The following is a 17,241-nucleotide window of genomic DNA, read 5'->3' as shown; positions in this document are numbered from 1 at the left end:
ATAACCCCAAGGTAAATCCCAGACTTCCACGATGAATTATGCTGACCAGTAAATCTTAGATCAAGCTGGAAAGAGCTGGGGTAGGGAGTATCTAAAGAAATATTAGCTTTCTTCTGACTAATGTCTCTGATGATGAGCAGGGTTCATGACTGACTTGCTGAAACCGGCCAGGTTCGATTCCATGTACCAGGCTCTTTAGGATTGGTCTCGAGAGACATCTTATTAAATTTCACAACATACTTCAGTAGTTGCAATTTAGTAGAAATGTAACACCATCTCCTCTGCTTCCCAGTATCTCCAAAAGTTGTGCTATTGAGTGTCAGGATCATCACAACACAACCTTAAAGCACAGGAGGAGAGAGAGAAGTGTCTAGATGGAAACAAATGAAATGTCAAGCAAACCAAAACTAGGACTACCTACAGAGAGAATGGGAAGAGGCAAAAGCAAAGACAAAGAGAGGAATGCAAAAGGCCAGGAGACAGAATCCAACAAGAACCTTACAACAACGACATTGCAAGGCATGGAACCAAGGGCACTGATCTTACGCACAAGTGTAAGCATAGTATCGGCCTCTCTACCCTCTCCCTTGTGTGTGCCCTGCTTATACCTCATGCCCCAGCTGTGAGTGGTCTACCCTGGACACAGACGCGGCTCCTATGATATAATGAAGGAGTGTTGCCCCTCCACCAGCAGCAGCTACAACCTTTTACTATGTTTATTATCATTTTGTAGTAAAAATGCCGGGGCCACAGGCTATGACTGGGACGGAGGGGGAGTGCTCATGTATGTTTCGGGCCGGCCATACACCCATGCGCACTTGGCTTTTTCCAACCTGGCACTTGTTGGGGTGGAGAGAGCAGGCACAGTCTCCCAGTCTGCCTGGAAGCACTCCAGGCAATCCGAATGCTGCTGTCATGCAGTCTAAAGCAAAACAGTAGCGTTCGGTTTGCCTGCAGGGCAAGCTGGGAGACTGTGCCTGCAGCAAAGGAGCGAGGCAGTGGTGGCGGCGGCAATAAAGATAAGGGTTTTTTGTTATTTTTTTTTTAATTAATTAATTCCCCAACCCCCTCTGTTGGGTTGTTCAATCGAGTCTCATGCTTGCTATGGAATCCTAGGGCACAAGACTCGACAGAAAGGAACGGGAGAAGAACGGTAGAGACTGGAACCGAGGCGGTCGCAGAGTCATGCTGTCTTGCCTCTGTATACGCAAAATAAACTTTACCTGTTTAACCGGACTCTGCAGTGGCGACGAGTGACCGGCAGGACAGTACGTGCTCCCACACGTGCACTACACCGGTGTTTTCTACATCGCAGCTACCTGCTAGCAGGGAAGAGGATTTCCTGGTATACGGACGTCTTTGGCACAGTGCGTGGTCTTCTTGTTTTCTGGACGGTGTTTCTCTGTGGCTGAAATTTGTAATTCAACCCCGGTAGACTGGGGTAGGAGAGGAGCAGGCAAGCTCGAGAAGACTGGAGTTGGTGGGCGCGTGCTTAGTTGGGAACGCGCGCACCAGATTTAAACATTTTGAAACCCCGAGGTGCAGGAGCCGCCTCGCACGTGCCACGTCATTAGGACATTGCAGGAGAGAGACTTGTTTACATTCTACTAGCAACAATAACGTAAGTGCACGTCCCTTCATCTCGGCGTCGGCGACTTGCTGGAAGATTTGTTTTTGTCTTCAACTGTGATACGCACACCTTGTTAGCAAGCGTATCATTTCATTTCTTTTCCGTGGTCAAGTCACAACAGTACTTTACAGTGATACGCACACCATAGACACAAGACTATTGACTTTTGCCAATTTATTGTTCAAGCGTATCACTCCGTTTTGTTTGCATGGTCAATTTACAGTGCTTCACGGTGATATGCACACCAGTGACTCAAGTTTATTAACTTTTGCCAATTTATATGGTTCAAACGGTGATACGCACACCTTGTTATACAACTTGTTACGCTCTCCATTATAATCTTTACCATGCAGCACTCTATCGTACCTCCTCCTGTTTTTTCTCCTGATCCAGTTTCATCAGAATCTGATTGGGATTCGTGGAAGGAAGGTTTTGAAGCCTACGTGGACGTTCTTGATGGTGACTCCTTTACTCGTAAAAATAAATTTGCCACTCTGCGTCATTGTTTAGGATCAGAAGGTCGCAAAATTTTAAAACACATTCCTCAAGTTTGTGTTCCATTAGCTGAAGCAGAAGGGGATGGAGGAATTGATGAATATGCTTCTGCTATTAAGTCACTTGATGTTAGATTTAAAGCATATAAAAATGTCATTATGGAGAGGCATAAATTTTACAAGAGAGTACAGGTTTCGGGTGAACCTGTTGCGAGCTTTGTGAAGGCTTTGAGAATGTTAGCTGTTTTATGTGATTATAAGGCGAGTGAGGATGAAATTATAAGGGATCAACTGGTTGAGAAAACTAATAATAAGAAAGTACAAGAGACTCTTTTGTCTACGCCAAACTTAACGTTAGAGAAGGCGGTGGAAATTGCTACCAGAATAGAAAGTACTACTTTGTTCATAGTGCAAATTAACACACTTAGGGGGTCATTCTGACCCTGGCGGAAAAATCCGCCAGGTCCAACGACCGCGGGAGCACTGCCAACAGGCTGGCGGTGCTCCCATGGGCATTCTGACCGCAGCGGTACAGCCGCGGTCCGAAACGGAAAACCGGCGGTGTACCACCGGTTTCCCGCTGCCCTGGGGAATCCTCCATGGTGGCGCAGCTTGCTGCGCCGCCATGGGGATTCCGACCCCCATACCGCCATCCTGTTCCTGGCGGTTTTGGCCGCCAGGAACAGAATGGCGGTATGGGGTGTCGTGGGGCCCCTGGGGGCCCCTGCAGTGCCCATGCCAATTGCATGGGCACTGCAGGGGCCCCCGTAACAGGGCCCCACAAAGATTTTCAGTGTCTGCCATGCAGACACTGAAAATCGCGACGGGTGCAACTGCACCCGTCGCACCCCTTCCACTCCACCGGCTCCATTCGGAGCCGGCATCCTCATGGAAGGGTGTTTCCCGCTGGGCTGGCGGGCGGCCTTCTGGCGTTCGCCCGCCAGCCCAGCGGGAAACCCAGAATACCTGCGGCGGTCTTTTGACCGCGCAGCGGTATTCTGGCGGTCCCAGCCAGGCCGGCGGCTTCCGCCGCCGGCCGGGGTCAGAATGACCTCCTTAGTGATAAGGACTCTCATCAGAGTGTATCTTTAACTAAACAGAAGTTTAACAAAACTCATATGAATGTCAGACCTGAAACATCTGTTAGGAAGGAGAATTCTAAGAAGCTAGAATGTTTCAGATGTGGTAGTTCTTCTCATTTAGGTAATGCAAGTAGTTGTCTGGCAGTAGGAAATAAGTCTTCCAAGTGTTCTAAAACTAGGCATTTTGCTAGGGTGTGTAGAGCTGCTAATAGGACGGGATCTCGTTCGAAGGACAAGGTTCTTAAACTACATAATGACAATATGGGTGGTTTAGAGTCAACTACTAGCGAGGAGGATGAGATTTCTAAAGCATGAGATGGTAGTAATGAAGGCATATTTTTCAATAAATTTAAAAGGCCTCCCTGCAAGGTGTTAATCAATGGATGTGAAGTTGTTGTTGTAGTTGATTCAGGTTCTCCCTATACTTTTTTGAGTGAGAGGAAATGGAAGGAGTGTTTTGACCATATTGAGCTTAGGAAGTCTCATATCAGGCCAGTGGGGTATGGAAGAAAACCTGTGGAGGTCGTCTTTGGTGAGTATGAGGTTGAGTTGGGTTTCCAAGGCAATTTTGCTAAAGGTATAGTGTATGTGGCCAAGGATGACACATGCCTGTTGGGTTTGCAGGATCAAAGGAATTTGGGAATTTTAGTGGATCTGAGTAACCCTGAACAGGTAATTTAAAGGAAAAATTATAAACATGTGCTGTCAGTAGGTTCTACGTCGTTTGACGCTTTTCCTGATGTTTTCAAAGAAGGAATTGCCATGTTCACAGGTTTTGCGCACAGGATTAAATTGAAAGACAATGCTGTTCCTAAAGTTCATAGAGTACGTAAGGTACCTTTAACGCTAAGAGAGGACCTGAAAAAGGAACTTGACAGATTGTGTGAACAGCACATAATTGAGAAAGTTGAAGCGTCTGATGGGATGGTCCCCATAGTGATTGCTCGTAAAGCTAATGGTTTGATCTGCATGTGTGTGGATATGCGTGAGCTCAATGCTCGAATTTGGGTGGATTGCCATCCCTTGACGAACATTGTTGAATAGTTGTCTACTCTTGGCAATGCTAGTAGGTTCAGTTTGTTGGATATGACCCCAGCTTATCATCAAATTAATTTGCATTGTGTTTCTAGGCATTTAACAGATTTTGTTACACCGGAAGGGTTGTTCCAATTTAGACGAATGCCGTTCGGCTTAGCCTCAGCTTCGGCTGTATTCCAAAGAGTGGTGGACAGTTTATTCAGAGACATGGAAGGTTTTATTGCCTTCCAACATGATATTTTGATCTTTGGAAAGGATCAGAAGCAGCATGATGAAAGAATGAAACAAGTGTTATCTGTGTTGAGTGAGAAAGGGATCGTTTTCAGTGCGAACAAGTGTAAGTTTGATACATCATGCATTGATAATTTAGGTTATAAAATTTCAGAACGAGGGGTGGAACCGAAGGAGAGTCTGATTAAAGCTATTGAGGATTTCCAATTACCATGTAATAAGGATCAAGTTAGATCTTTTATGGGTACTCATAATATCAGGTCTCTTTTTAAAAAAATGTTAAATTTGATTGGTGCCACAAATGTGAGCAGGAGTTTGCAGCTATTAAAAAGGAAGTTGCACAGGCCATTCCATTGAAGGCATTTGATACCAAGGACAAGATTGTAATTATGACTGATGCCAGCCAACTTGGTTTGGGGGCTGTTTTGCTGCAGCAGAGGAATGGTAAAGATGAAGTGATAGCTTTTGCATTGCGAAGCTTGAGCGGGGCCAAAGCTACTTATTTGACTATAGAAAGAGAAGCACTCACATGTTGGTGGGGAATTGTGCACTTCAAATCTTCAAAACTTCAAATGGACCATAAACCTTTAGTACAATTATTTTCTGCTTCAGGTGCGCAATGCGCTACTCCAAGAATAGCCAAATGGCAATATAGATTGCAGATGTATGACTTTCATGTAGAATATGTGCCGGGTGCAAGGAATTTGCTTGCTGATTGCCTTTCGCGTCTTCCTCGCAGAAGCGCGTATGGTAAGGAGGATGCAGATGAGGATGATGTTTTGGTATGCTCCCTAGAGTGTCATTTGGAAGGTGCGGTGACGGAAAGTGAATGGAGGGAAGCATGTGGAAGGGATGAACAAATAAAGGAGGTTATGGAGGGTATATTGCAAGGGTGGTCTACCTGCAAATCTGTTCAGTGTGAAGCATACAAGCAAGTCTTTGAAGAGTTGTCTATGGTGAACAATATTTTGATGCGTGCTAGTCTTTTGGTTGTGCCGGAGGGAATGAGTAACAAAATATTGACCTTGGGGCATGAAGGACACATTGGAATGCATTCCATGAAAAGGAGAATTAGGGAGACTTTTTGGTGGCCTGGGTTGGATAAAGAAGTGGAACACTTTGTAAGGGATTGCTTGGTGTGTGCGATTAGTGATAAGTATCAAGTCATTCTTTCCTCTCCGTGTTGAGGCAATTGAGGTGCCCAAGAAAGCTTGGAGTAAGATTGCTGTGGACCTGATTGGGCCTGTTAGCCTGTCGGTAGGCAGGTGGAATATGGCGTAGTGTTCATTGACTTTTATAGTCGTTGGCCTGAGTTTAAGTTGGTTAAGGGACCTGATTCACAAAGAGTCATTGAGTTCTTAGGATCTGTTTTTCACAGGGAAGGCATTCCTGATGAAATACTCGCAGACAATGGAAGTCAGTTCACGTCTGCTCAGTTTTCTAATTTTCTGATGCACATGGGTATTAGGGATGTTAAGACTTTACTATATCACCCTAGGAGTAATGGTCTGGTTGAACATTTAAATAGGGTGATCAAGGAGAGTGTGCAGCTGGCTAAGGCTGGGGGTTTGAATTGCAAGGAGGAGTTGAGGAAGTTGTTGTGGGCGGTGCGGACCACACCTAATGCAGATACTGGTGTTTTCCCCTTTTGTGTTACTGAGAGGAAGAGTTCCTGCAACCAAGTTGACAAGACAATGGATGGGTGAATTTGTGGTTAAGGAAGGTTTGATTGAGAAGGTGAATGAGAAAAGGTGTCTGCTCAGAATAAATATAGAGAGGGTCCAAGGAAGACAATCTGTGTTAAGGTGGGAGATTATGTGAAGATCAAAAGTGCTCGCATTGTCCAAAAAGGTGGTTCTAGATTTTCGTGTCCTAAAAGGGTCATCCAAATTTTTTAAAATGCAGTCAAATTGGAAGATGGCAATTGGTGGAATAAGAAGAAGTTATCCTTAGCTTGTGATGTGGAACTGTTAAATAAGCCAGTGGACAAATCCACCATGGTGGATCGTGAGACAAGGGCAAGTTGCAGAAGAATTGCCTTGTGGCATGGAGATGTTGAATAAGGCATTGGAAGGATCATCCAAGGAGAAGTGTGGGACAAAGGACATGGTGCGGAATACTTCGTCTAGGATCAAGATGCTTCCCAGCAAATATCAGGATTATATACCTTTTGCATAGAAATGGTATAAGTTTAGTGGTTAGTGTAGATGTACATTTTATTGCATTTTACTTAGTGTTGTTAAGGGGGAAGATGTGTTGGGTTGTTCTATTGAGTCTCGTGCATGCAATGGAATCCTACGGCACGAGACTCAACAGAAAGGAATGGGAGAAGAACGGTTGAGACTGGAACCGAGGTGGTCGTAGAGTTGTGCTGTCTTGCCTCTGTATACGCAAAATAAACTTACCTGGTTAACGAGACTCCGCAGTCTCCCTGCAGCACTTGCCTGGACATTCTCTAAGACTTTCCTGCAGGTTTCTATGTATGGCTGCAACGTGAGGCGCTGGTGAAATTTCCTAAATTAGGTAACTTATTGCAGAGAGCTAGCAAATTAACAGGCACTGCCAGCTCATTCTTTATGCTATGTTATTTTATGTTATTTAGTAATGGAGCACTTGTTATACCAAACTGATGTCCTGACTTTAAACCCTAGTGATGTTTCTATGCCGAGAAGGCAGAGACTTGAGGGATTTCCAAACAGCTATCAGATATCAGTCTAACTGCGAGTGGCAACACATTCCATTCCTTGGTGACCTGGCCCCAGAAGAAGCCTTACAGAAGCATCCATCAGAATGCTGTGTACCATACCAAAGGGTCACAAGCACTGCTTCTTGGTTTTGTGAATGAATGGAGCAGTCTGCATGGCCTATAGCATGGACACTTTGCTTGTTGATAGAAAGGTTCTCAATAATGAAATTATGATGTGTGAATCAAAGACTTTTAAGTCAAATTCCTTTAGGACAGTCAGTCAGTGTAACATGGACAGGAAAGGAAAGCGGCGGACATGTTCTGAAAACCAAACATAACCATGTTGCTAAACTGCAATTTGGATATTGGTCCTTTCGAAGACCCCAAAGAGAGCGCATTACCATAAACATGTTCCTGAAACACTGTGTACCAACAATGCTGAGGAAACAATTGGCAGATTTGTCTTGGTTTCTTATTGAGATTAGGTTAGAAGGTTGGTTAGTTGTAGAGAATTCCTCCTAAAATCCTTGCTATTTTAGTAGGGACTGGCGCTGCCAAGCATGAAGTATCCTGGCAACTACTGACTAAAAGGATTTCTGCATTGTCTTTGTTTAACTTTAAAGCAGTGTTTCCATACAAAAGGTAACTACTGTGAACAAAATTGGTCTCTGCCCGACCAGTTAGACCATCCAAATGGATCCCTTAAGGCATCAAGTGGTAAAGGATCAACATTTTATAGGAAGGGACCATTATGAACTTCAGGTTTTGTAGAATGAAAGTTGATTAAATAGGAGTCAAAAGCATTTGTTACAGAAAATGAAGAAAAATATTTGTGCAATGAAAAAGACTGCCAGAGAGCCCTGAGCCTGTTCAGAGGGCTCTACTGCATGACTGTTAAACTGGTATTGAGAACAGAATCAACTATTCAAAAAACATTTTATGTACCAATTTCTTCTCTCTAGAAAACCACACTGGTTGTTTTAATTAACTTTTTGTAGTTGCTGAGAACTGCTCAAACAAGTAACAAATATGCCCCTTGGAAGCCAGACAAATTTTAACCGACCTAGAACAGTGTAAGTATCCATCAAGTTAGAAGTGTATTAACGCTATGGGCAATCGACCCAGATATTGAAATATTCTAAAATAAGTGAATTAGTTGCTGAAACTAAGACGTGGGAGAAAACACAAGAAACACAGAGCTGAAATCCAGATTCAAACCCAGAGGACGATGTAAATAAATGTCTGTGTATGTGCAAGGGCCAGCTGGCCCCAAAGCGGACATTGATGCAAAACTAACAAGAGTTAGAAAGAGATACCAGCATCAATCCCCACCCCCCTTTTCCTCACCTGTCTTCTCAACTTATGTTATACCAAGTTGGGAGATGGACTTTGCTAAATAAGTTCAACTGCTTAGTCCATCCAGATTTCCATAAAAAATAAACCATATGTTTGTCATGAAAGAATTTCAAAATTGTCAGATTTATGTTTTGCTAATGAGCATGTGTGCAACAGTGCACAACTTAAAACACTTTGGGCCCGATTCACAATGGTCTAAACTTAGACCAAATGTCTAAGTTTATGACTTTGGGAATTCACAAAGGGAATTTAGGAGTACTATCTTTAGGCCCGCTCTGGGGGCGAATCTCCACAATCACTACTAAAGTTGAGAAGTCACAACTAGAACAACATAGGTTTTAAATACCCAAAGTGTAAAAATTTAAACGGTAAAAAAGCTATTTGTTTTCATTCATATCTTCCCTCAGAAAAAAACATAAAAACTTTCAAAGGCTGAAATATTGTAAGCTGTAACAACTCTACACTGCCTTAACAGCTAGCACTGTATTCGTCATGCCCTTGTACTGTTGCCTGATATTATGTTTTGCACATTTCTGTGTCTTTTGAAAATGAGCTGTCATGCACTGCTCCATGTGCCCCTGGCTACTGAGTGGGCCAACGGATCATGTGATTTGCTTACAGTCTACCAGCAAAAAATGTACCCTATTCATTACTGAGTATATTGGAAGCTACTGCTATGATGGTTTGCACCGTCCTTATGACTCAACAAAATATAAAGACAATTTAGCCTTGACTCAACTTGGCAGTATCAGCAGTTGGCTACTGTCCATGGAGTGATCACCTAAGGGCAAAAATCACAGAAATCGTGGCTAGATGCAAATGCCCTCTTCTCCTGTGTAATCGCGAGCATACACCTTCCTGACTCGAAAGACTATCGAGGTAGGACATACAACCAAGGCATCCACCACATTCTCTGGATCCAGCCAATCTTAAGATCTAAAAATATATTTGGGTTCAAACAGCAACACTAAACCCCTAAAGCACAGATACCCTACCTAGTGAAGCCCAAAATACAGACTGGACACCTAGGGAAGTTGTATGACTTAGCCAGTGATCTAGTTAAGCAGGTACAACAACAATCCATAATAGCTTAAACTAAGTAGAGGATGCAGATAAAGAAAGAACCCACTACCTCTGGTGCATCTTCATGGGAACACTACCTAGAGAAACACATAGTGGTAACAGGAATGGACATCCCACCTTCAGTTAACATTCCAGCAGTTTTCAATATCAGTCTGTCAATGTGCATATATACACTTCAGATCTCAAGAAAATTCTGAGATACTCAGGGTACTGAGACAGGAAAAACTACTTTGCTGGCCATAAAAATTAGAACAATATTTCAGAGCAATATTTTATTTTGAGTTTTAAAGAGTGCTTGCATTTTAAATATTGTGGTGAAACGTGTTGTATTTTAAGGGCTAAATTAGCCCAAATTATTTTGACTGAATCAAACGTACATTTGAAACTACAAAGAAAGCGAAATAAAATTTCAGTCCAAAGTATCAAATCAAAGACTACAAATAGCAGAATGTATCTAAGCCAACATGTAACTCGTAAACCCTCTGTGGCCAAAAAGAATAAAACACCAAGAAACACTTATTACCCTGAAAAACAGTAGCCCTAGAAATCACTACGCTCACAAAAGAACCATCCCAGCAGACTTCACACAACCACAATTGAAATAAATTATGATCAAGTACGCCCTAGACAAATACCAACAAATTATTACTCATGTTATCTCGAACATTACATGTGAGATATGAACTCCCACTCATCTAAAGTTCCACTGTATTCAATGAACATGAAATCCTAATGCAACATCCAATGTGTTTGTGTGTGTGTATGCTAGAAACAGTAGTGTGGCATATATGTGAGAAGCGGTAGTGTGCCAGGCAGAAGTGTTGCAGGTCTACAGGTACCATTTTGGAAACCCACAGCCTGGTCCAGAGTACAAGATGGAGGAGAGGTTGCTTTTCTTCAAACAATATATGTGTCTTGCTGACATCTCCTAAATAGGAGGAGGAGCACCAAACAATATTGTGAGCAAAGAGCACACAGACATTCCTTTAGCGTGCCTAGTCATTCCTGATACATGGGGCAGCAAATGACTCAGATTGCAGCTGCCATTTTATGGATGAGGCATATAGTATCTGTTAATAGGGAAAGGAGATCATTGAAGGGGCACAGGTTCTTTCCTCTCTTTCTGATCTCTATGTGGTAGGGTTATAAATAACTGAGTGCAGCCTGCTTTCATCTCTTTGTACTTTTGTGGAGGGTACTCCACCTTGAAACTGTTCTGCTGGGGATAACATCCTTCTAGTCAGACGCCAGGCCTGGAAAGTGGCCTCGGCAGGACAAATGAAAGAGGAACTGCTCCAAACCATACCAGTTTCTCAATCTGCAAAAGTGGTATAAAGATGGGAGCTCATGACCCAATGTTGTTTGTTATTGTGTTCTCTTCTGCCGAAGTAATGGAGTACTCAGGGACTATGAAGCAGCCAAGGGTTGGTGTCGTATTGACAGCCAACTCCCATAGGTGAGGGAACATCACCTGGACTCTTATCTGAAGGAGAAAATACTGGCTACTGACTGTACTGGGTACCAAAACATCTTGTTTGTGAGCGAGGGAAAGAAGTGCCAACCCTGGAGGAGGAGCGGATCGTGGTAGGGATTGCTGTTATTGTCCCTAGCAGAGGGTCCATCTGACAGTCACTTATAAACAAGAGCACTGAATGTATCACAAAACTGCTGGACTTTATTGTGCTGTGAACTGCTGCAGAGGTGGTATTGATCCCTTAGCTTGAGTAACCCCACACTAAACTTTGTGCGAAGCCTCTTACTGGTCGCCTATGCAACCAGTGAGAGTCAAGTGTGGGAAGGGTTATACTTGGCCTAGTTTGCAGAGCCATAGTAGGGCCGGTCCCAGGGCAACAGAGGTAAAAGGCCTCAACCATACTGGCTGTGGCCCAGTAGCCCATGTTTACCCTGTGACCTTCTCAACAGGGTCTGACAAAAGCAATATACTGTACAAACAAACACCTCTATCGCTCAACTAAACCCTCAAATGAACTAACCCTTTCCACAGAGAAAATACTGAATTTCCAACCCAATGTGCCTGCTACTGAACATGAGGCAGGACCGTAAGTACTATAATAATGATGTTGCCATCTTCCATGCCCCAAGAAATTCAAAAGAATGAATAATCAGACATTTTGGATCCTCGGTTGTCTGAAGGCTTGAAAATTCAAGCTGCATTATATAGAAGGAACCTGCTGCTAAAAGGAATGAAAAACATTAATCACCTTCATATAAATACTGCAAAGAACTACAACTAAAATATTATCAAAACAATTTGTCTCATGAACCATTTGAAATACTTGAACAGCCATACAACACTGATCTTATCCCTCATTTACATCCACACTTCTGAATCTATTTATCCATAAACTGACAAACATCACTTCTTTGATAACTTTCTTGTGCTAATCATTGAATCTATACAGGATACGTGAGCAGTGGCCAAGAGAACCCACTACACATCAAGGTGCAACCACTGAACTTCCATCAGACTGAAAGATTGATGCAAGCAAGTGCACAAATTCACTTGCTATGTAAGATTCTTCAGCCCAACACAACTTTCTTCCACACAATACAGTTTGTACTCTGTATGTTTTGACAACTTACAAGACATTTGAGAAAGCAGCTCTACTCTGTGCTTAAAATGAAACATGCAGGTATTCTATTTTTGAGTATAAATTTGATACTGCAAAGTAACACTACTCATCCACTAAAGTATTGCATCCCTTCTAATAAGTGCAGGTACCCTTACTTTCAAATGAAAGAAGTGCAAGTACTCAGTACCTGACACCACCTGCTCATTTAAAGCACTAGCTCTACTAAGCTTGCTAGACCTCATGTCAGCCTTGTTGTTGGACCTCTCTTGAGCCTTATGGTATCATCAGGTTCTTGTACCCCTAGGAGGTTGTATCTAAATGCACTTTTCTTTAGACACACCAATGCACTCTTCCAGTTTCAATGGAGCACCAGAAGAACACAGCCTTAATTCTTGAGCAAAGAGGATCTCATATACAATAATAACTATGTGCAAAGTAAACTGAATAACACTATAAACAATGTCCCCTCTCAAACCATTATGCATTTTGGACACATGCATCAAACTAGGCGCCTGATTTATACTTTTTTAGCGCCGCATTCATAATTGAATTTTATAAGTTTGCGTGGCTTTTGCGTCAAAAAATGACACAAATGTAGTGCTAAAAAAGTATAAATCGGACCCTAGGCACCTCCATATATCTAATAAATAAACACAGTAGCAAATACCATCCTTCCTAAAAAAGTTCTCAAGATACAAACACTAGCCACCCAGAATCTAAAAAACAAATAACAATGATTTCATATTCTAGATCAAAATGGAATATCTGGTCACAGCACAAACAGAAGTGCCAAATCGCCATTAGTGATTGTTTATGTGCAGGAAGGGACACCTTCCCGCACATAAACAATCACACCCCTCAATGCAGACATCCTTGCATGATTGTGCAAGGGTGCCTGCTTTGGCGCTGGCAGTTAAATTTTGTGCCAGCGCGGGGGACAACACAGGGGTGTGTCATATTCAATTAAATACGCCGCATCCCTGCATTGTGAAAATGACCGAGCGCTGCGCTGCAATTTTTGGTGCAGTGATGCGCTCCATCATTTTCCTATAAAAATGGGCCAAGGTACAGTAATTAATACCAAGTTCTTAGTGGCAAACCTCTGCCATTCTCAGGATCCTCCATCAAGGTTTCTCCTTGTAACGCTACTGTATCCAGTGCATCCAAGGTAGGCCCTAAAGCGGGGGGTCACACACTGTAGTGTCCAGAATGGGAGCCCTCGTTTGGTCTCTCAGTTAGTCAGATAGAAAGAGCAGCTGCCTGTGAACTCATGGAACAGCTGTATAAAGCAAAGGGCCTCCCCAAAAGAGATCGGGAAAGACTTCCACAGGACATCGAAGGTCACATCTCCGCTGTCCGTCCTTGCAGGCAGGTGGCGGCCGGTACCTGTCGCAGTCGAGCCACTCATGAGGGAATCCAGCAAGCCGCACGGGAAGCAGCCACACTGTGGCCTACTTCATGAAGGTGCAGAGACCTCTTTATAGTAGCTGCAGGGCTCCAAGGGTATCCATTAGTCAACCCCACCCCTGAGGCTTCCAGGCACATGGGGAGGGGGAGTCAGGCAACCAGTTCCTCGTCTGTGCTACGGCATCTGGCTCTGCCACGCAGGTCCACTCTATAGACCTAAAGAGCGCTGAGGACGCCCAGAGGGAAAATCCAGCACTCATCACACGCTGAAGGGAAATCCAACGCTCAACTTTGCTGAAGGGACATACAGAGCTCACAACGCGCTCTGTGAAAAAGAACTTGCAGGGCCAGACACAGAATCCCATGGCCACATCTGGGCAGTCACCAGTCCCAGGAGAGCACTGGGGACACAAGCAGGGTAACAGGCCAGCTCATCCAAGCAAGGGGCAAAAAGTGGTATTCCCTCCGGCCACCTCACAATTAGCAGGCAGCAGACCAACACAGCAAAGCAGATAGTGAGGATGGCGATTTCTCCTGGCAACACAGCAATGTCTAGGTGGAACAGAGTCAGGGAGCAGCTGGCAGCAGGGCAACAAATAGATAAGCAATCTAGTAAGTCCTTAAGGACAACCAGCTAGCAACTGGCAGCAGGGCAACAGCAGAAGAGCAGTCCAGATGAGTCCTTTGAGCAGCGCAGCAGTCCATCTGGCAAAGGTTCAGTTCCAGTTCCAAAAGTGCTCCGAAAACATGGGGTCAGAGTCCCTGTACTTATACTCATAATGCCTTTGATGTAGTGGGTGACTTCAAAGGAACATCAGAAGGGAGTAAATCAGCCCTTTGTATTAGGGCAGCACACAACCTATTGACATGTAAGGTGTGAACAACCTCTCCGAGCCCAGTAAGACTATCAGTATGCAGATGAATGCAGATGTATCATGTATCACTTGTCACACCCAGCCCTTCCTGTGTTGTGGCTGTCTGGAAAGTATGCACAAAGTACAACTGTCACTCAGCCCTAAAAGTGGACTGGAGTCAGGCTGCAAAGCACATAGCTATAAGCACAGAGAAATGCCCAGTTTCTAAAAGTGGCATTTCTAAAATAGTAATGTAAAATCTAACTACACCAGTATGCAGGATTTCTCGCTACCATTCCAAAGATACTAAACCTACCACTTAAAATTGTGTAAGGGTATTCCCAATGCTAACCTATGAGAGGAGCAGCCCTCACAGTAGTGAAAAACAAAATAGACTGTTTGTCACTACTAGGACTTGCAAAACATAAAGGTATATGTCCTACCCTTTACCAACACAGCACCCTGCCCATAGGTCCTACTTTATGGGTGAACTAAAAGGGGAGTTTAGACCTTGGAAAGTAGTTTGAAATGGCGAGTCAAGGGGGCAGTAAACTGTGCACACAGGTACTGCAGTGGCAGGCCTGAGACAAGTTTGAAAGGCTCCTTCTGTGTGTGGCGCAATAAGCTCTGCAGGCCCACTAGTGGAATTTAATTTACAGGCCCTGGACATTTGATATACCACTTTACAAGGAACTTAGAGGTAAATTAAATATGCAAACAGATGTAAGTCAATTATACCATGTTTTATGGGAGAGAATACATGCACTTTAGCACTGATTAGCAGTGTTAAACAGCCTTATGCTGCACTTAGGAGGCGTTCCGAGGCATTCTATGGGCGTTGCAGTGGAGTTTTGTACGCAACATCCATGGATTTTGGTGCGTCCCCAGATTTACAAACCCATGTAAACCTGGGGATGCGCCAAACCCTTACGCCTCCCGAGGTGAGGGGTAATGAGGAAAAATAACTTTATCCTCTTTTCACATGTGCTGCTTTCTGAAGTACATATAGAAAGAGGAAAATGCCTCTACGGATTGTTTTTGTGCAGGAAGGTGCACCTTCTTGCACAAAGACAATCTTGCCCACAGCACAGGTTCCTTTGTCTAAGTTGGTGCTAGGCTGCCAAAATGGCACCAGCGCAGGTGAAAAGACAGGAATGCACTGTATTTCATAAATATAGTGCATTCTTGCCTGTTTACTTTGGCGTAGGGCAGCACAGCAAGGTGACTTGCTGTACTGCCCTACTCCAAATCCCCATGAATAAGGGCCATAGTGACCGGTTTCACAACAAAGCAGTAAATCACCACCCCCTGTACACATATAAGTAGTCCTTGAATGGGTGCAAATGTACACATTTTTGGAATTCGCTAACATTGGCAGTAGTAGGATTGGAAAGCTGCACCATCCAAAGTGATGAGATTAATTCATGCAAATAGACAATCCACTTTTAATTGCTCAAAAGAGCATCCAACCATGGGTGTCCGCAGGGGGGCATCCCCCTTGATTTAAGTACAGCCTGGTATGCAGGCTCACAGTGCAGCGTAACACTACAGCAATGTAGTGTTACGCTGTCTAAGGATGGATGATGTTAAAATTATGGCCCCCACCCCCGAAAAAATGATGCCACCTCCAAAAAACTTTCCATGCATCCAGTCCATTCATTTTTCGCCCTTCATGATACACTAGACAGATACTGATGTACTCCAAATCAGTACTGTCCCTGTTCCTCTTGGGAATAGTCCATGCAAAACTTTGGTCATCTCAATCTTCCATCCTGCGGCATACTGTTTTTTATTTGGGAAACTTGAGATCCACCCCATTTGCTACACTAACCGCCGGGCAAAAGATGGTGCAAGCACTGCAATATTCTACAACTCTTGCAAAGATTCTGACACTTCTCAAGTTTAGAACTCACTATAAGATTAAAATATTGCAAAGAAACTGGTCTATCAAAAGCAGCAAACAGCGCGGATTGTACAAATATCTTAACAAAATCCATGAATGGCTAGGGTGTAGAATATACTATGCAGGCTTCCATCACTTACTTCCCGGGTGCCGAACTCGACTGCGTATGTCCCCAGGCTTTGGTGTGGTCTATGTGCATTTTGGTAAAACATCAAACTACATGTTTAAATAAAAGCATGTGTTAGGTACTGCCATAGTTCAATTAAACACAAGCATCCCGACAATGCCCTGCTGAATCATTTATCATAAAGCACATTTTGGAGAGGGTGTACTTTTCTAATATTAGATGTAACTTTACTGCCATCTAGTGCTGTCAAATGAGATTTACAGAGTGATTTGTATGGCGATGGTTAAGAAAAGAAATGTTGGCCATGGAAAACATAACAGGAAGACAATGTGCATCGGTCCTAATGTATCATTTAGGTATTTTAAAGCAGAAAACTTTGAGAGTGTTCGGAACAGAAAAACAATCAATATCCACCACCAAAACATCATAAAGTGAACTACATTTGCCTTTACATAAAATACTTCATGTTCAGAAAATGTTTTTACAAACAAATCGATGTCCCCAGAATTTCACAATCTTTGTATGGCAATGCATGAAGATATAAAACACAATGTGTGACACAAACTGGATTAAAAATAAATTGTCCATATATCTGAGCCACGTTTAATTCTTTTATGAAAGAATTGTTATTGAACATCTTCATAAACTAGTTCTAACAAAAGGAGGGATGGTAAATTAAATTTAAGGATCTATCACGCAGCCTCCCAAAATATATGAAACACATACAAATGTGTGTTGGACACAAACCTGATCCTG

The 17,241-nt window shown here is 43.3% G+C and overlaps 1 long non-coding RNA gene across 1 annotated transcript in view; it reads right to left on the bottom strand.

Moving 5' to 3' along the window:
• Positions 1-16,550, bottom strand: part of LOC138283429 (uncharacterized) — a 225,540-nt gene extending 208,990 nt beyond the window's left edge. Inside the window, exon 1 of the long non-coding RNA XR_011201256.1 lies at positions 16,499-16,550. This is a non-coding gene — a long non-coding RNA (uncharacterized lncRNA). The remainder of the gene's footprint in view (positions 1-16,498) is intronic.
• Between the last annotated feature and the right edge of the window lie 691 nt (positions 16,551-17,241).

This window comes from Pleurodeles waltl, chromosome 3_1 (assembly GCF_031143425.1).
Source record: "Pleurodeles waltl isolate 20211129_DDA chromosome 3_1, aPleWal1.hap1.20221129, whole genome shotgun sequence".
NCBI classification, from domain to species: domain Eukaryota; kingdom Metazoa; phylum Chordata; class Amphibia; order Caudata; family Salamandridae; genus Pleurodeles; species Pleurodeles waltl.
This window is presented reverse-complemented; position numbering and strand designations above follow the sequence as displayed.